The sequence below is a fragment of the Ostrinia nubilalis genome, chromosome 21 (genome assembly GCF_963855985.1).
Source record: "Ostrinia nubilalis chromosome 21, ilOstNubi1.1, whole genome shotgun sequence".
Classification (NCBI taxonomy): Eukaryota; Metazoa; Arthropoda; class Insecta; order Lepidoptera; family Crambidae; genus Ostrinia; species Ostrinia nubilalis.
The window spans coordinates 7,263,777-7,285,711 of record NC_087108.1 but is presented as its reverse complement, the minus strand read 5'-3'; the positions used below and the strand labels follow the sequence as shown (position 1 = coordinate 7,285,711).

The 21,935-nt window shown below is 34.5% G+C and overlaps 1 protein-coding gene across 2 annotated transcripts in view; it reads left to right on the top strand.

Annotated features, from left to right (window-relative positions):
* LOC135082224 (uncharacterized) overlaps positions 1–21,935 on the top strand; it is a 78,411-nt gene that overhangs the window by 43,495 nt on the left and 12,981 nt on the right. The window lies entirely within an intron of this gene.

The following is a 21,935-nucleotide window of genomic DNA, read 5'->3' as shown; positions in this document are numbered from 1 at the left end:
AGTTAGAAGCTTGACTCTACATCCGCTCTGATATCCCTTCTATTGGCAGCTGTCAAAACAGCGGAAGGCCGGAAACTGGCAGGCACCCCCGCGCTCCACCCCGCGAAACCCGGCTTCGAGCGTTAGGTGGCCAATTTCTCAGTTTTATGATATGGTGAATGGTCATAATTGTAGTTGTTCTCCATAAAATTTGCTCTAAGAATGTTACATGAAAATGTTTTGGTGGGGTTTAATTTACAAGTAGGTACCTACATATTGAATTCAATTGCAAATAGTTTTCCTACAAACAACAGTACTTTCCTACGAACTACACTAGAAGTCAACTACCTACTCTATAGGCGTAGCGCAATGTTACGTATCTGTAGCTTAAATTAATATTTTTAATTAATTTACTTATATCAATAACAAGCTGTATTTCCTTGACTTACTTGACTTATGGTCCTATGTCCCCTAGATGGGGCAGAGGGCGTCCACAACAGTCCTCCATCTCGTTCGGTCTTGAGCTTCTCGCTTGATCTCGCTCTAGGAGTGACTGTATATTCTGGCATTATTACAAATGACGTAATATAAAACTTGGGAAAGCTGACAACATGCTTAAAGTCTAATCCTGTTGGAAAGTCCATTTTGTAGCCTGTCTTAAGCTACATTTGCGTATCTTTGGGCTGAGCGAGCCTGGTGGTCATTAAGGCTACCACATCAACCGTTGCACTCAAGTAGACCGGGGTCTACATTTTCTAGTAACTTTATTGAAGTACTTTAGTTTATAGCTTGTAAATTGGTACAGTTTCTTGCTGTAATTGAGACCTTTAATTATGCGCAAGTATTTGAGACATCTCTACAAGAAGTGGGTTTGGGTTACATTGGCATTATTTTGGATTTTCGCTGTTACACACAATATCAACATATTTTATTGAGAAAAATATACAAACAAAGATAACTAAATACAATAACACACCCGCTTATGTTAGGTAATTTATTGAATGTTTTTGAAATTAAAATCCACAATGAAATTATTACCTACTCTCACTTTTTCGCCAACTTCAGCTTCCCAATCCTGAAGTTTGAATTTATTTGCATATCTTGTGTTTTGTTACACATTAGACTACGCTCAATTAGGTACACAGACACTTGTGTTTCAAAAACCAAACCGGTTCGCGTGTACTTAAACAAACGATCACCGCTTCGTTTAATTTGGAACAAACGACTTCCCCTAATTCCACAAGCATCAGTAATTGACCAATTACCGATAAATAGATATTACAAGTTAATGGATCAATAATTTTCAACGCTATAATTTTTTTGACTGCATGTTATGTGAAAATTTATTGAGCAAGAGTGTGATATTTTTTATATGATAGATCTAAAGACAGCATGAGTAAGTATGCATTTTAAATCCTTTTTGACAGATATAAATTACAGAGAAAATTCTGCTTCATTGAAAATGGAAACTTATTATAAATCGTTCAGGTTTCTCTTGGTGCTAAATGATGGATTGTATTATTGATTTATAATGGAAATCTACTGAATGCCGGTTATAGCTAATCAGTCTAGTTTCAAAGGGGCTTATTAAACACATGCATGTTGCATGAAATAAATGTTATAGAAGTAAGTAACACTAGGTAACCCGTAGCAATGATTACTTAATAGAAATAAGTATAGTTTATGTTGTTAGCTAACAGGTAATATGTTTATGAGTTTTTTGCGAACAAGGTGTAATAAAATAAACGCACAGAAACGAGTGTGTAATAATATCTAAATGTTTTAAACAATGACTACGTGCTGAGACTAGTCTTTCTCTACTTTTCTCGCACGTGCTCATGAAAAATACAAGACAGCCTATAAAAAAAATTGATAAATAAAGTACTCGTATTTAACAAGTGGTATTGCGCAAAGATTTCTATTAAGAAATCATTTCTAAAAAATTTGCTTTTTAATTTTTTTTTCAAATTGTATAAAATATTATACAATTTGAAAAATTTATTAATTCTCATAACCAAAATTGATATTATTATTTTTATAATAATACTTTCAGTTATAAATTTTTCCCAGAGTTGTATGTGGTTAATATTATGTCCAAGTTAGTATTTATAATCAACTGAAGGACATCTAAATATCATGCCCATCCTCGCTTTCTGTCTGGATTTTTTTAAGTCTTATGCTGTCTCACTGTAGGTACTTGTAACAATAACACCTTAAGCTCCGATTTGACCATATATTTTTCCGAGAATAACTCTTGGTTTAACAGTAACATTGACAGTTTCAGTATGGGAAATATGTCAAAATGTCGAATAACTGACGATTTATTCTGAGATTAATATGTAAATATTACGTTACGACAACTTAGGGACAACTAAGTCGTCGTAGGTAATAGGTGCGATTTTACACCAAAACTGTATCAGCAATGTGCACTAAAAGTAGGTGCACTCACAAAAAACTTCGCGACTCGCGCGCAGCATTCGCGACGAATCTGTGCACGTGCATAACGGCGCGACCGCTGCCACCCTGCAGGCGATACAGTTACCATTTACCCTACTTCCCTGATTCCGAGCAGGAAATCAAAGTGATTGAGTGAACAGGACGTCTGAACATGTTTGGATTGAAAGCATTAGGTTGTGTTCACACTGTAGAGTATTTACGAATTAGCAACAAAGCACTGGGAATATGAAGTTTCGTTTTCTACTAGCACTAGCATATCACACATTTAATATTAATTTGACGATAGAGTCGTTGAACACAAGTTTACTAAATCTACTAAGCAATAAAACTATTAATACCTGCCTCATATTGGAAGAAAATTTGTTGCCATTAATAAAAAAATGTATCAACTTTTTTGGACAAAAGTTTTTAGCATAAAGCTCTGTATTCAAAACCCTATACGAGTAGCAAAGCTTAACCGATCTAGGAACCTTGGAACTGGCTATATTATACTCGTAGCTATGTCACAGTTTTTCCAAGAAATGAACTATTCTTACTAGATACTCGAATCTCTCCTCAAGTCACTCTAACATAAATTAGCATCAAGTCAAACCAAAATGAACGCGAGCAAAACTGTCTCTATTTATAATTTCATTACATAAGAACGTCACACATGTGCTAAAAGAAACCGCGATCTATGAGCAGTATGATAGAACGGTTCATAATTAATGAAGTCAAATTAATGCATAATGACAAATATGGGCAGTTTTATTTATAGCACATAACTAATAGGCATATGGAAAAATGAATTGACGACATTAGTAAAAGTAGAGATATAGGAGATTAGAGATTTATAGCTATCGTTTATAGTTTAAATTTATGGCATTTGCCTCCGTTTGCACGATGGTAAAAGACTTTAGTGGTGATAGTTAATATTAAGTAGTCACTCTGTGGGGTCACATTAGTTATAAAACGAGCCTACTTACTTACTTGAAAATAGGGGTGTCCACTTTGAAAAAACATCGATGTTTTTCTCGATTCGATATTTTGAAACTGTACATCGATTTCTTTCGATGTATTGGAAGAAAACATCGATGTTTTGTAGAAATCGAGTACTTTTTTAAGATTTTTTATAATCCACTAATTTAAGCATTGTATTATTAAAAAAATTATAATAAAAAAAAACTTTTTTAAAAACAAGCTTTATCCTGAAATGCAGTTGTACTAAAACGAAAAAAATAATTGTATGCTTGGTTCAAAGAATTTCGAAAGCTTGTATCGCGCATGGAATTTATTCCTCTTTTTTTCTGTTTGCGCTACAAGCTTTCGAAATTCTTTGAACCAAGCATACAATTATTTTTTTCGTTTTAGTACAACTGCATTTCAGGATAAAGCTTGTTTTTAAAAAAGTTTTTTTTTATTATAATTTTATTTTACACTTTTTAGTTGTATCTCAATTTCTGGGTCATTATTAAGCACCAAAGTGCTCGAGAAGTCGAATCCAACGAGCACAAACTCGATAAGATTCCGCCGTTTCGTTTAGGATTTCCTATGTCGACATTAACAATACAATTAACGACGTAATCAACTGGATGAAGAATAATAATTTGAAAGTTAATATTAAAAAAACCAAATATATTCAGTTTCATAATCAGAGAAATGATAAAACTTGTAAACTATCAATACAGCATAATGGACAAAACATTGACGAAAGTAATGAAGTAGTCTTCTTGGGGATAACCCTAGATAGTAGGTGCACATGGAAGCCACACATACATAAGCTGTGTAATAAGATTAATAAGTTTGCATACGCATTGTGGCGCCTAGTGAACATTACAGATGAAAAAACTGCTCTATTAGCATATCATGGATATGTGGCTTCTATGCTTCGATATGGCATTATATTATGGGGCAATTCAGTAGACTCAGACAGAGCTTTTTTTGCTCAAAAGCAATGCATACGCTCCATTTGTAAGCTATCCATTAGGACAAGTTGTAAACCTTATTTTGAAAAATTAAGGCTCTTAACATTACCCTGCATCTATATCTTTGAAATGAGCTGTTTTGTAAAGATGCACCCCTACCTTTTCAGAAGCAATAGTGACGTAAATACAAATTATCGTGGACGCTATCCAAACAAACTGACACTGCCTGTAATGCTCACATCCTTGCAAAGTGACAACTGCTATCCAATGGCAGTACGAATTTTTAATAAATTGCCAGATGAATTAAAAACACTGCCTATTCGAGCATTTAAGACACGCTTATTTAAATTATTGGTTAGCAAATGTTATTACACAGTGCAGGAATATTTAACAGATAAGTCAATAAGAGTCTTTGAATAATTATATTGATGTGATAAATTATTATTAGATGACATTTGCAATTATGTATGTAATCGTTATTGAATTATGCTTGGTGAATCTTTGACATTGACAATTTTTGAATTTTTGACATTGAGTATCTACTATTGACATTATATTGACATCTTACATTGATAATATTGGAATTTGTTGAAATGTTTAATAATTAATTAATTTAATATTTGCATGTCAGAAATGACTAATTGTGAGACCTAACCATTAACTGTATCCATCTCCTGTACCACATTTATAGCAAATAAATGATGATTCTGATTCTGATTCTGATTCTGATTCTTATGGCCACCTCCTGACTCCATCATCAGGACCCTGGACATCATCTAGCACCCGTTCTTTTTTCATAGTACGTCAATGACATCCCCAAATATCCGAATACGGATTTAGCCCTCTTTGCGGACGACACCGCACTCTACAAGTCCGGACGTAATCGGAATTACGTCATCTTACGCGCTACTAAATTAGCTCCAACGCGCAGTCACACAATTAGGCGAATGGTTCAGGAAGTGGCGTATTGAGGTAAATCCCGAAAAAAGTGCAGCAGTGTACTTTTCTAGGGCTTTGTCTGCGAAACGTGCTCCGGTTCGTACTCGTCCTAATGTCCCCACCCATCTCACCTTAATTGACCAAACTATTCCTTGGAAGAGTAAGGCCAAGTACTTAGGTGTCACCCTCGACCAGAGATTATCGTTCGCTCCGCACCTCAGACGCGTCTTGAGCCGTTGCGAACCACTACACCCACCGACTCTACCACCTTAGTTGTAAATTGTCATTTAGAAATAAGTTGACAATTTAAAAAACCTGCATCCGTCCCGTGTTGACTTACGCCAGTCCGGTGTTTGCTCACACTTCTTGCACAGTCCTTAAGAAATTCCAGACTCTCCAAAACAAATTATTACGCCGAGCCGCGGATGCCCCGTGGTTCGTGCGTAACACGAATCTCCATAGAGATTTCGAGATCCCATCGATTGCCACCTCCCTAATCCATCATCAGGACCCTGGACATCATCTAGCACTAAACTTCTCGAAAAGACAAAGCCAACGAACCCAAACTCGATGCGATTCCGCCGTTTCCTTTAAGAGTTCCTATGGCCACCTCCTGACTCCATCATCAGTACCCTGGACATCATCTAGTACTAAACTGCTCGAAAAGAAAAATCCAACGAACCCAAACTCGATGAGTTTCTGCCGTTTCGTTTAGGAGTTCCTATGGCCACTTCCCTAATCCATCATCAGGACCCTGGACATTATCTAGCACTAAACTGCTCGAAAAGACAAATCCAACGAACCCAAACTCGATGCGATTCCGCCGTTTCGTTTAGGAGTTCCTATGGCCACCTCCTGACTCCATCATCAGGACCCTGGACATCACCTAGCACTAAACTGCTCGAAAAGAAAAATCCAACGAACCCAAACTCGATGAGTTTCTGCCGTTTCGTTTAGGAGTTCCTATGGCCACCTCCCTAATCCATCATCAGGACCCTGGACATCATCTAGCACTAAACTGCTCAAAAAGACAAATCCAACGATCCCAAACTCGATGCGATTCAGCCGTTTCGTTTAGGAGTTCCTATGGCCACCTCCTGACTCCATCATCAGACCAGCTCAATGGTACCATAACATTGCATTGTCATCGTACTTACATAAGTATACCAAATTTCAGCTCAATCGGTTGAGGAGAAGTGGTCTTAAATTCAGTTGCAAGATTTGTCCCACACATACTAACAAGTGAAGTCAATATAAAGCTTGTAAAAAGCTTGTAAAAACAGTAAAAGCCATACATGAGAAAAATCTTCATTATACAGTGTGAGTCACGTTAAAGTGCAAATATGAAAATAGGTGAAACTAGACCTATTTTTATCGACAAAAAAGAGGTCAAAAATTTTTGAGATTTTTTATTTATTTTTTATAGAATTTTTTTTCTTCCAATTACTTCTCGTAAAGAAAACGTAATAACTTTTAAACTAAGAGGTATATCCTTATCAAATGAAAACAGTAATAATGCTAAATAATAAGCGATACTAAAAAATACATAAAATACCTAGAAAATGCCAACAAATAATAAAAAAATATACTTTTTGAAAAAAATCTGCTTTAAAATTCGTGTTTTTTTGGTTATTTGATAAATTTCTCCAAATAATGCCCCCATAACAGGTGGTTTTTATTACTTTGTATTATTTTTTATCGTATTACCTTTGTAAAACCAAAAATCGCATGTCTCTATCCCTATCACAATGTTTGCAATGATCGTTTGAACTAAGCCTCTCCGGGCGGGCCATTCAACGCTTCGTTAACAACGAAACTGAAACTGGCTCTAGATTTGTAATTTTGATAAAGACGAGTTACATTTCAAATAAAAACAAAAGATTACGAAGTAAAATAAGCATTTTAGTTAAAATTAAAATTGTCTCCACCTGTAGTGGAGAATAATGTGGTGGCAGGCCTTTGTGTCGCCAACCAAAAAAACACGAATTTAAAAGCAGTTTTTTTTCAAAAAGTATAACTTTTTATTATTTGTTGGCATTTTCTGGGTATTTTATGTTTCTTTTTAGTATCGCCTGTTATTTAGCATTATTACTGTTTTTATTTTATCAGGATATACCTCTTACTTTAAAAGTTATTACGTTTTCTTTACGAGAAGTAATTGTAAGAAAAAAAATTCTTTAAAAAATTAAAAAAAAATCTCAAAAATTTTTTGACCTTTTTTTGTCGATAAAAATAGGTCTAGTTTCACATATTTTCATATGTACACTTTAACGTGACTCACACTGTATATTAAAGTAAGAACAAAAAAAAACATCCGCATTTATTTTTATAAGTTTGTTATTATTTCCAGTGTTCTTTTGGAAGACTTTGCAAAAACAACAGTTTATTTAAACGTTTGCCTTTCAGCCTATTTCTTTGTTGATTGACACAAACAAACTCGCCAACCGACACGCGTGACGCGACATTGACATAACAGTTTTTTTTTTATTGTCACTAGAGACACTACTCACTGCACTCGTACGCAGTGTTGCCAACATTTTTAAAATACAAGTTGGGTTGTCCGTATAAGTAAAATTTTAGTGGTCAGACTTGAGTTTTATGAAATTTTAATTGGTTATCATCGATTCGATTTTTTAACACTGAAAACTTAAAAACATCGATACATCGAGTATTTCAATAGCTTTTCAAAACATCGGATCCATTCGATGTATCGCATTGTAAACATCGATGTTTTCGATACATCGATGTATATCGAATATCCCTACTTGAAAAAGTAAAATAGTTTTAAACTAAGCTGTACCATCTTTAACTTTAAAATAGTGACTGAGTTTCTTGCGCTGCTTCTTCTCAGCACTGGCCCATTTATTGTCCCGTAGCAGTGGTAGGGTAATACTGTGTAAAAGTGATTTTTAAAAGCCTAAGATTTGCAAAAATAAATGAGTTTTATGAGTTTTTTTTAACAAACTTCAAAAATCTGTTGAATTCCATACAAAAACGCCGGTTATTGATAAAGTTACTGTTAAAGTAAGATGGTGCAATCCAGCCTTACTGTTTTTGTGAAGAGTCAATTGTTTTGTGACTTTACAGTTGCTATAGAAATTATAGAGGTAATTCAGGAGCTCGCAGTAGAGTTGTTAAACAACTGAAGATAAAGTTTGAAATGGCCGATTTATGCGTAAACAGTGTTAAGTTGGTAGTGAAACCCAAAATATTTACGCCGTTAACAGTTATTTATGTCGCAATTGACCGACGGTAAAGTTTTATGTCGATACCTGTAAACTTATACCTCTAGAACAGAATATGACATTATTTTCGTTATAGTCACTATCTCTTCTGATTCGTATGAAACTTAGGGATGTCACGAAGCAATCACAATTTTATTTCAAATCGAATCTAATGTTACATTGTCAAAGACACAAACAGCAAAAAAGAAAGTTGAAATCGTCCGTTTCAATTTTACTACAAAAATGGGAAAATGGCACGTTAACAATTTTCTTTTAGAACAAGAAACTAGTCCAATTTAAGTAATTAAAAGTGAAACAAACCATTGAGATTTCAAATCATTACTGTTTATTACTAAATAACTGGTTCATATCTGAGAAATAATTGTGTTAAAAGTATACACAATTTGTTGTTGGTTAAATGTAATAGAAACATCTGGTTTAACGATGTATGAAATATCTTGACTTTTAATTATATTTGCTCAATGAAATATTCAAGTTATCGAGCAATTACCAGTTGCTGATTGGTGGAAAGCAACAGAAACAACGTATTTTTTAATGATCAATAAAATATCAAGCATCACTTTAATAACTGTATTAGGTTTTGTCCACGGCTTCGTCTGCTTTTCAGTCCGTGTTTTCAGCTAAAAAGGTGACTGAGTTTCTTCCACCACTTCTTTTCAGCACTAGACGCAATGTCCCGAAGTGATGCAACTTTAGTGACGTGTAAGTGTCCTGAAAAAGGCCAAAATACAAGAATCTGAATTTGAAATTGTCTCTGAAAGTTTCTAAGGCGGGTTATTCTTTTCGTAAATGCTTTTCGTATTACCAACATGACAAATTATTAATTAGGTGAAAATAGTAAAACCAAACTTTTACCCTCTATTTTCTACTCCTTCATGTTTTATTTTCAACGCAAAAACTGGCCTATGTTCTTCTCCAAAGGTCCAATCTCTCTCTAACTCTATACTAAAATGTAATCAAAATTGGTTCACTGGTTCAGGCATGAAACACTAACAAACAGACTTAGTATCTCCTTTATATTACTGCTAGTAGCACAGATAACTAGTAGATATGGATTGAAGTTGTTAATCCCAAACTAGTTTAAATATGTACTCGCAGAAGCTTTCTTTTGTCAGCGCCGCTGGTCGCCGAGCTCTCAATAAGTAAATATTGAGCAAGCAAAAACACACAAATCAAGGGAACTGCGTCGGTCGTCCGATTTCCTACCAGTTTGGCGTATTCACCCGTTATTTTATTTATTTGTTATGTTAATTTAGACATGATTAAAGTTTATTTGGTTAATTAAACCTGGTAAAATTTTGCTTCATTTCATTCCAATTGAACATCGTCATCATCAGCAGTTGAGCTAGGATGCGCGCCGTGATAAAATCTTTTCGACGACAAATGTATGAGTTTATCGTGCAAAGTCGGTAAAATCTCGATAAAAGTTTTTCATTGCGCACTTCTTAGGCCTACAGGTCATTGAGCTTAGCTGCTCTTATTTACCAGAGGCAAATAGAGGATTTAGTCGCAGGTATCCAGAAGAACCTCTCGGTGTTGTGAACGTTTGCATTTCAATTCGACAGAGACTTCGATTTATTGTGTTAATGTGGTCAATAAAACGCCTAATTAATTACCACTATAACAAAGTAATAGTTCTTTAATTAACTTGCTTGATAGTCTTGATACAGAGACGAATGTTATGAAGAGTGTTAGTGCGAATCGTTATTTGTAAACTCAAAGAATCATGATTTTTCACACCTTAACTATGACAAAATTGCCCCTTAAAGATTTTCAGTTTGTAGTAATTGATTATTTTTCTACTATGATCTTCAAGTAAACATATGTTTGAAAAACAAAGAATAGACGTCATAAGATAAAAATAACTTCTATAGTATTTCCTTCGGGGAGGCCCTTGTCCAGCTGTGTACGTCATTTGGCTGAAACGAACAAGCTTATTATAGACTAAATACTTTAATAAATATTTTGAGGAAAATTATTGTAATACATATTAGCAGCTTTCGTTTTTCTAACATAATGAGTGTTTGTTTTTTCATTTAATAAAACCTTACGCGGTATGTGGCGTTAGTCATTCATAAATTACTTTAATGAGTTTTAACAACTTCTAATTAGCCATCTTGCCGACTTAGTGAAAATATATTAATGTAATACATGTATAATAGTGATAACGAGATTGAAAGTTACAGACATTGTGTATTTGAGTTAAAAAGACAGTAAATTAAGCATCTACGTTCCCAAATTTTTATAAATAACTTACATCATGTTTTACATACATCACGTTTTCATTTCTATAAATAACTAACTTACATACATCCGTCTGCTCGTTTGCCTCCTATCACATAAAAAAAAAAAAAAAAAACATACATCATGTTGTGATTATGAAACTTGTTGTGACTCTGGAACATTGATTTTATGCATTTTTAAGTAAAATGCAAACGTACTAAATTGCTAACATTAGCTCTACATTGAAACATCATTTAACTTAACTATGGTTGTCAGTTGTTGAAAGTATTCAATTTTATTTGAGTAGATGATGACCAAACCAATAGACATACTTTTTAACAAGTATTAAGCATTGGAGACAGCCGAACGTTCCCTAACACCCGTATTCACAAACGATGCTTACTTAAGTAAAGCAGCAAATCGAACGCACAGCGTTGAATAGAGCTCTGTTATTGGTTCGTGTGTGACCCTGTGGGTCCACACGCACTGTGAGACCTCATAGTAATGTTTGTGAATACGGGCGTGAGTTTCTTGCATTGCCAGTACTGAAACGTACAGCCTGAAAAAAATTCAGCACAAGTATTTTATATTATATACAAGTATTGTATTCTACTCGTTTTATTGTACGTATTTTTTCAGGCGTTTCTTGTTCGCCAACTCAAGTGCACTCGAAGAAACTACTGAAAAAGTTAACAGTTAATTGAAAACTGAAATGATGTGTTTTACAAGTAACTGATAATTATTGCGTTATGTTGTCAATTAGAAAACTAAAGTTTTGCTCGTATGTAGAGTTTGAAGGAAATGCGATTTTCAAAACAATTGCATTATACGAGGTACCTATCGTTCGTTCGTTCTTTTCATCCGAATGACATCTACTACTTTCCCCAAGGAAGTCCTTCGTCACCCGCATCCAGGCACCTCCCGCAACCTTCAACAGATCGTCGGTCCACCTAGTGGGAGGCCTGCCCACACTACGTCTTCCGGCTCGTGGTCGTCTCTCGAGAAGTTTTCTTACATTACAGCTATAGCAGTAACTTAAACAGGCATGGTAATATAAGTTTAAGACTCACCATAACATTGGCATTTCTTCTTATGCGGTTCGCGTATTGTTCACCATCACAAAAGCAACCGCAGTACGTTATTGTTTTATTATTTATGAACACAACAATACCACGGAGAGTGCGCATGTTATAACCCAAAGAAACATAGAAAGCCCATCAAATTTTGCGATGTAAAGTGTTTACTCGTAACTTTCTACCAGCAATGCGCATTCACGGTGACTCTACGCCCTGGGACTGTAATTTTACTTTTTTTCATTAATATAACGACAACTTTTAATTTTTTTTGCATTTGTTAATAAGAAAATGCTTGTAATGAAGTTATTAAAGTGTTATCATACATATCATACAAACAAATCCGTAAAACTTTGTAAAATCTATGTAAACCCCAGGGAGTAAGTACCTACACTTACTGCCCGGTTTCACAAGAGATTTCTCATAAATTTAAGAATTTGATTGCGCGATTTAAGTGTTATATTAGTTAGTTAATTAATTAATACAAAAGTATATTTTTAAAGGTCATTTTGATATGTTAGCATATTAATTACTGACACGTGTAACTATCAAATCCAGGTTTAAATAAAAGACGAAATACTAAATGCATGTCATTATCAAAAATTAGCTAAAAATTAGATTAGTTATCCATTAAAATATATCAACCTTGACGTACGGACATGACATAATGTCGCAAGTTTGCCTTGAATAAATTGACATGAAACGCGCCAGTATATCACGTAACATCAATTAAGGCCGGGTAGCAGAGAAAATGGCGAAAATGAGGTTTTCATTTTTCATTTTTGAGGTACTAAACAGTAAAATTAAAGGCTAAGATTTTTATTGGGCATAGTTGAGGATATTTTCTAGGGCTATTAACGGATGGAAACACGATTTGATGAAGTTGACTCGATAGAATAAATTCCCAAAGTTACCTCTATTCGTTTTCTATTTACGGTTTTATTTTTAAAATAAGCGATTTAAGATTCTAAATCTTTTACTAAACTAAAGTTCAGAAATAACTTGAGGGCTTTTAACGGATGAAATTTTTATATTGCGTCTTATTTAGTTACTATGTTAAAAAATGTGGAAAAAATCGTCCATGACGGCTTGGACAATCTCAATCAGTCGCGCGGTGGCGCTTACGGAGGACGGACGCGTGTCAGTTTTTTGGCCGTGACAGTTCGCGATTTGTCAATATTTTTGACAATGATGACTTTGATGAGTCACAGTATAATAATATCAGTGTTACTGGAGAAAGCTTAAATTTTTGATAATGAAGAATTATCAATTTTGTCTACCTATTGAAATTTAAATCGTTCGCATCCTTTTAAACGAAGACTCTACTCATGATACATAGTACATTCCTCAAATATGAGACAAAACCAATGAGTTAAAATTACATTTTAATAGTACCTACATACAATCGTCTTACACTCTTTAGAAGAGCACACTGACACAAATAAATAATAAAAAATACTGTCTAAGGTCTGTAGCTAAAGGTCTAAGCTGTAAGATAGAAGAATCTTCTAGCCAAAAAGATGGCAGATGCAGCAGATGTCAACGGATTTAAAACTGGAGTTCATGTGACTCCTTGTAGACTTGAGTCTCTAGAGCGTCCCTTCCTCCACCATGCGTAAGAATGTTTCAAAAATACTGTCTAAGGTCTGTAGCTAAAGGTCTAAGCTGCAAGATAGAAGAATCTTCTAGCCAAAAAGATGGCAGATGCAGCAGATGTCAACGGATTTAAAACTGGAGTTCATGTGACTCCTTGTAGACTTGAGTGTCTAGAGCGTCCCTTCTTCCACCATGCGTAAGAATTTTCACAAAAATACTGTCTAAGGTCTGTAGCTAAAGGTCTACGCTGCAAGATGAAAGAATCTTCTAACCAAAAAGATGGCAGATGCAGCAGATGTCAACGGATTTAAAACTGGAGTTGATGTGACTCCTTGTAGACTTGAGTGTCTAGAGCGTCCCTTCCTCCACCATGCGTAAGAATTTTCACAAAAATACTGTCTAAGGTCTGTAGCTAAAGGTCTACATCATTTATATTTACTGTGGTTATAAAGGTGTACCAAGGGTACATGCTACACCTTTTTATTCGATTGTAAGAGTACTGGTTTACTCACAAATCCGTTTTATCTGATTTTCTGAAATCTTTTAATTACACTGGCGTTTATCATTCAAATCAATGACTAATGTTTGAACTAATTTGGACATATCAAGGTCTATCATTGGTATTTTTTTCAAACTTCTGCGTTGAGCCATTTACGAGATCTGGGACATCACAAAACATTACCCCAGCAAAATTCTAAATAACTTGAGAACCGGAACACGAACAAATTTTGCTATTCGTGGACAAATTACTACGCAACAAGAGCTATCTATACCATGTATTTGGTTCCGGGATAGAACGACTTTCAAAAAAAAAATTGCCAGGGTAATGTTTGAAACGTTACCCCAAGCAAAATCTGTTTTTTCCTAATAACTTTAAAACGATAATTTGAACGAATTTTGCTATTAGTGGACAAATTTCTGCTCACGATGGACTAATTATCTGCTATACTCTCGACTCTCTAAAGCACAACATTTATAAAAATTTTGCTGCGGTAATGCACTCCAGGTAACCGTGTGTGATGCTCATTGCTCATAGTGATTTTCGATACAGAGCCCCGTACATACGTTATACATAAATTATGGAAAGAAAACACCCAGACCAATACAAACAAATATGTATGCAATTTTAGTATGATATTTTTATTTATTAATAAACAAAAAGACTGAACAAAATTGATGCGTGTACTGATTAATGTAATTAACTACATGCAAAGCTTTGTGAATTGCAACAAGTATAATTTATTATCCAAGCTCTAATCGCTACTACGAGTAACTGATCATAAAATGCTTTTCCAATCGCTCAAGCTCCCGAGGATCTACCGATAGGTCGGGTGACGTAATCTTGAAATTCTTTTAGCCGGCGCGGAACTTCCGGAAGGTCGGGTGACGCCACGCCTCTTTAAACCGTGTTTACTTTGGCAGTTATATTCTATATTAAATGGCAATGCCAGATTTTGTATGGAAGGTGGCGTCTTTTTTTTTTCGCGCGGCCATCGACCAAACTTTGTCATACTAGATTTGCTTTTTGCGCGCAAGTTTTGTAAGAAATTGCAACAAAATATTGCGCTATTTTTTTATTGAGCTGATTCTGCTGCATACTGATGTCTGGAGCATTTAATGGATGGTATTGTTTGTTCACACATGCAATGTCACTATTTTGTTGCAATTTCTTACAAAACTTGCGCGCAAAAAGCAAATCTATTATGAAAATCATCAAACTTCTAATGCTCGTAACTCAGTTCAGACCGAGTTTAGAGGTATACATGTCATAGTAAGTTTGGTTTATTACACTATTTTGTAATCAAAAAACAAAGTTTGGTCGATGGCCGCGCGAAAAAAAAAAGACGCCAATTTCCGGCAGTCTTTTATTCGATTCTAAAATATATTCCCAAAAATTTTGAAAGTTGTTTTAATTTGTATCACTTGGATATGATTTGTATTAGAAAGTGCTGTGAGTGTGACGCTTGAACGGAAGGAAGTCAACCTAACCAACTGCGTATTTCTAAACTGCGTATTTCTATACTGTGTAGCCGCGAGAGCTCTTTGGCGCGCTGTCTTCGGCGAAGTATTGCGCGCGCAGATTTTGACAGCGCGAAATACCTACTTTAGCAGAAATACCAAGCCTTAAATAAATTAATTGCATCTAATTTATTATTGCAAATTTTACGCTACATTCAAAGATATCGGTTTTTGATAGTGTTATCTAAGTTTTAGCGCAGTATATTTACTTAATGACTAAGTTAAGGCTCTACCACGTTAGTAGAGGGTAGCGGGTTTTTACTTTTTGTCTATTTAAAATCGGTATTCGAGTGCAATCGCACCTGTACCTCTAGCATGAACAACTTTCGTCTTCGAATCGTTTGCGTACTCGATAAAATTCGATACTCAATCTTCGAATTAGACGATAACGTGACAATTTTGATTCTCAAAATAAGTTTCGTGCAACCACATCTCATACTAACTTCACTTTACGACACGTTCACAAGGGCGCTGTTGAAGTTTTCTTACTAAATCTTTTGATGGCGATTCGAGTACGCAAACGATTTGAACTCGAAAGTTTTTCGTGCTAGCCGTACTGATGTTAAGTGGTACATACATGCCACCACCATACAACTGTTTGGTAAAACTTGCAGAAAAGTCACTGATCGATTGTCAGGAACTTATCTGTTACATAAAGTCACCGGTAATTTACTTAGACTCCAACATGCACAGCGAAGCAAGAATATCATACACAATATAATATTATGTCCATCAAATCAATCAATCATCTTTCACTGCGATCTCGTAATTAATTTCTATTCTATGTTGAAAGAATTTAGATCCAAATTGCCACTAATTAGGTAAGCGGAAAAATAATTTATATTTTCTAATAGTCATTATTTTCACCAAAATTATATGTTCCAATCTAATTAAATACAAAAAAGGATTTTTTAAAGAAAATCATGCTTAATTGATTTCTTTAAAAAACACAAACGCATGCTCATCAGTTTGATTTCTTGCATGTAATAAATAAAATTCATTATTTTGACATAAGTAGTGACTATAGCAGCATGTTTGTTTATATAATTTAAAGTATTAATATATAAGTAGGTATGTTTACTATTTCAATTTTTTTAAAAAAACCTATGCAAAATTCTAATCGCTAAACGCGTGAACATAGCCTCTTGCTTACATCCGGATATTTATTAGCTAAAAAATTGTCGAGTTCATCTTCTTTTTTATGATGGTTTATGTAAAACTAGCATATAACTGCGGTTTCGCACGTATGCATACGTATAGTCTGTCACCTGAATTTCATTGAATTTTTTTTTTTCAGAGAATCTTATTTTGTTTTTCTTAAATATAAAAGCCTTAGTTCTGTAGGTACTTACTCGTATAGCATATTAACGGGCATAAACAAACAGACAACATTTTTTTTGTTGTAAGTTATGTCTAGCTAGGTCTCGCGAACTGTAACTTTCATACTATTTGGTAAAAAGTCGTTATTTGAACATTAAACACACATTCCAATTTTTATTTAATTTTATAAAATGCTAGGAACCGGCTAGGTTAGGTTCAAATGTTCTCATAAATAACTTGGATTTACAATCTGGAAAATGTCAAAAGATAAGGAAATACGTAAATCTTCGAGTTAATGTTAACAGGTTAATGATAATTAAAATAAAAGATGAATATTCTGCTCCAAATGCCACATATTCCAGATCTGTCGTTCATTAATATTTTAGGCAGTTATTTTAGTATTTGAAGGCTAATTTATTCATTTTATTTCCGTGTTTTAAAGATGTTTGTAACAAAGCTATGTAGGTAGTAGTAGGCATTTACCCGACTGCGAAATGAGTGGTATTGTGTGAATTAAATTACAAACAATCCTCAGATTTCGATCAGGATCTTCATGAAGTACTATCAAAACGTGATTTCGCCATTTTTGTTACAATGTTGTATAGCAACAGGATAAAAAAGCTAAAATTAATATTTGCAACTTGAAAACTAATCAGTTTTTAGTGCCAAAACTGTTTACCCCACCTTATTATCTTTAACCGTTACAAACTTTGACGTTTATTATATTATAGTTAATGGTGCAACCCAGGGTTAGGGAAGATTTGCCTTTAAATTATTGGTTATTTAGCTAACTAGGCCTTATTTCCAAACAGTAAAAAGACTATCCAAATAAAGTGACGTAACTTAACGGTCGTTAGTTTTTTAAACCTATAGGATGCCTTAAACCATCCCTAACTACAAATAAATAGCATGCGGAAAGTCATAATTCCACATAACAATTACAATGTGCAATTTTACGGTATTAATTACTATTTTATGGGGCCTATTACGTTGCAGATCTCGTGCGATAATCCGACGTATAATGGTGGCGAGGAAAGTGGTCTGTATCACGAGTCACGACTGATTCCTAGATAGACCCCTCGTACACAATGACAAACATCTGAGGTACTTTGGAAAATAAAAGTGATTGACATTGGGGTCTAATTGTTTAAAGTCACGGGTACACTAGGGGACAAAATTAATGTCCAGTGGAAGTCAAATAACGAGTTGCAGCAACGTTCCCAAACTGTCCCGACCCGAACTGACTCTCAGTGTCCACCGCTGAGGGACAGAGCAACTCATTTCTTCTCAGTGTCCACCAGTAGGGCCCAACGGGAAGATTTCAGTAGCGCTGTCCCCCACTGGTGGACATTGCAACTTTTTTTCTCGATGTCCACCAGTGGTGGACAAACAGTGGGGGACATCGGGAATAAACGTTATGTAAAGTGCGGAGGCTCAATTTCTATTAAAATATTTTTGAATTTTGGCAGTAAAGTAACCGGCCACACACCGCAGGGTGTCAAACATTTTATCTATTATTTAATTTATTTTAATGATATTAACATAATTTATCAACAATTTTTCGTAATGGTTGACACTTTGACAGTTGTAATGGTTATAGCTATTTGTATTGGTTTAGAGATTTTCTATGTTACTTATGTTGTATATTTATGAGAAGAAAATGTTATGTACCTACTTAGTATGCTTACATCCCAAAGTAGCCAAAAAATTCGCAACACGTATTTGTTACAATTTGAATGATGCGTTGTAACTTTTTGTTACTGTATGTACCTACAAACTTGATTACTTAGTTTACACGTTGTATGTCTTGTATGTATGAAACTTACATTCCTGGCCGAAGAAAAAAGAAACTCCTTTTCAGCGAGATTTTTTTATGCCAAACAACGACATCATTCAAAACTTTTGTGTAAGGTTTTTTTTGAAATAATATTTTACGGCAACTAGGTACCAAAACATTTTCTGAAAATTCATATTTATCAAGTGTTTTTGACCTTAACTGCTAGACCGTAATAATATAAAACCGGCCAAGTGCGTGTCGGACTCATGCACAAAGGGTTCCGTACCATTGATTTATGCAATTATTTTTTTTTTAATTTAAGTTATTTGTAAGAAAGATTACGCGGTAATAAGCGGTTTACGATTTACGAGGTATTAAAAAAAAACTACTTACTAGATCTCGTTCAAAACAATTTTCGTTGGTAGTTTTTATAGTAATGTACAGCATAATGTTTTTTTTAGATTTTTCATTTTCTTATTTTAGAAGTTACGGGGGGGGACCAACTTTTTTCCACTTTAGAAGCGTCTGTCACGCAAACTATTCGGTTTAGAAAAAAAATATTTTAGAAACCTCGATATCATTTTTGAAGACCTATCCATAGATACCCCACACGTATATGTTTGAAGAAAAAAAATTTTTTGAGTTTCAGTTCTAAGTATGGGGAGTAGGGTGTCCCATAAATGGCTGAAAATAAATTTTTTTTAGATATTGAAATGCATACCCTCTATTTCTTTTAGTACTACTCAGACATAGTTAAATACAAAATTTCATCTTCCTACGTCAACATTAACCCGTGCCGACTGAGCTCTGAAGATTTTGAAAAATGCTGGTTTTATCCCTTTGGTTATGTAGCTTAATCAATTAAAATATTTAAATTTTATAAAATATTTATATAAAGAAGATATCAGACAATATATTTTCCTCCTTGGGTCCCTTTTTTACATTCTGGATACAGATTTCCATGCTCCTGAATATTGGCCTGATTTTTGCTACACTGTGCGTAGCAAAAATAGCTTTTTCTCTTCCTTTGCAGTGATCGAACAATGAAAATCTTGCATAAGCTTTATAGCTCTTTCAGCTGTATCATTAACTACCCTTAAAGAAAGCAATTTTTTGCTTTTAAATAGGCAACATCTTCATCTCATTTAGAAATGGGTCTCAGGGGAAATTTTTTATCAATTTTCAATGGGAAAAATAAATGTATAGTCTTGACAGACACTAAATCACTCAATGGGTTTCCAGCAACAATAAATAAGACAGTATTATTATCAATTCATTAAAAACATGATAAAAAAATTAGTACTAGTCCTATTTACCATAGAAATAATCATACCTTCTTCAGATGGAATGTATATCTTCCCAGAATCATACATACTCTCTCTTTGTACTTTTACTACAGTATTGACGGTGTTTGTTCATTACCTTCATCATCAAAGAGTGATAAAACGGCAATTTCTTCTGACATGAAGTAACAAAGATGTTGACTAAACTTGCTCAAGGCTGCTTTGGAAATCAATTTGTCAACACTCTCATATACCTTTTGGAAATTGGATGTCAAGAGTTCCTTAAGGCTTTCATCAGAGCTGGTAAGTTGGTCGTGATGATTAATTGAGAACAAATGAATACGCACCGCTACTGCCGTGCAACATGTTTCGATGCAAGTCGGCACGGGTTATCGTACTCCAAATAAAGTAAAAATTTATTTCCGAGTGTTTTAGAGGCAAACAAACAAAACTAAGACCTATGCGTTACAAATTTAAAACTTTGAAAATTATGGGACACCCTAATGGGGAGCCCCTAATATTTAATTATTTTTTTTTATTTTTGCATCAAAATCTTAATGCGGTTCACAGAAGTTTCAACAGTAAAGCTCTTATAGTTTCGGAAAAAAATGGCTGTGACGGACAGACGGACGAACGGACGGACAGACAGACAGACATGACGAATCTATAAGGGTTCCGTTTTTTGCCATTTGGCTACGGAACCCTAAAAACCACGGGCAAATATAAAATTAGTAAATGGACCTACACGTTATTATTTGGCCCAAAACAAATTAATTATTTTGAAAATTATAAATAACTTGAAAAAATCGAACTGAAAATTGAACCCACGACCTTCCGCTTGCCGGGCAAATTAATTATTGCCATGATTACGTATACTAGTAACTACTGAACTAATGAGACATAATCCATAGCTCTCTTTGAGTCTGCTTAAAACAATTTATTTAAAACCGTTTTATCTTAAACGAGAAATAAAAATTTGATAAACCTGATAAAGATAAAAGAAAACAATTTTTTTAAAATTTGTTCATATTGACGTTCAGAGAGAGCGGGGCTAACGATTTACACGTTGCTGCCTACATGAATTTAACATGTACAATCAATTCAAGAGATCATCATTAATGATCTCTTTACAAAAATTTTATTGGTTATAAACAATAACTTACTCGTATAAACAATAAGAAAAAATAATCTAGCCTAGCTATTACAGTCTTACGATGCCGCCAAAGTGTCATCCAGGTCTTTAATTGAAAAAAATCAAATTAAACCGCGAGTCAAATCAGCACAGCGCCATCTGTGTTCTGAGCTATGAGTTATCTTTTCGCCACCCCATGGTTGCAAGTTTAGTCACCCAGTCGATGTGTATTATGGACGTCACAGACACGACCCTCCGTTAATACCTCTGTTACACTGTACTCGTGAAGTTGACCGAAGTTGATTTATTATCATAGTTATCATAACATTTTATACATATTCCAGAATCACGTCTTTCTTCATAATAACAACGCTGTCAGTATCTCTCACCTTTCTATTAAGAGAGCCCTTTCTAATTGGTATTTTACTGCGAAATACATAAAAGTAAATGATTATTCGTTTATTTACGTCAACCATTACTATAATGTCTATAATACATAGTATGAAACTGTACAATATAGTAAAGGATGCATCTTTTGGGCACGCTCCAACAATTTTCATTCAATTCGGTATAATTTGAAGCTCACTCGACGCACTTTCCCTTTCTCTGTTTATTCAGCTATTTGCATAGTTAATTAAATAAACATATAATAGTTATCTACGTTTTAACGGCGAGTTAACGCAAGAGTTCTTGCTATGTGTAATTATTGTATCTTGCGTTTGGGTATTGTGTAACAACGTTATATCCCGTAAGTGACGAAGCCGCCTGATTTCGTAAGATTAATGCCTGCCTAAGCGTTGAATTTTAAGTAGTTTTTGGTGTAATTTATTTGTATTTTAAGCATAAGCTGCTATTGTGTTGAGATCGTTTCTTATCCTACCTTTTAAACGGTTAAAAAATTAGTTGCGTGCTCGATGGGGTCCATACTGATGACGTAACAATCCGTCATGAACGTTATGTGTTAAACGATTGTGTATTGAGTGAGAGA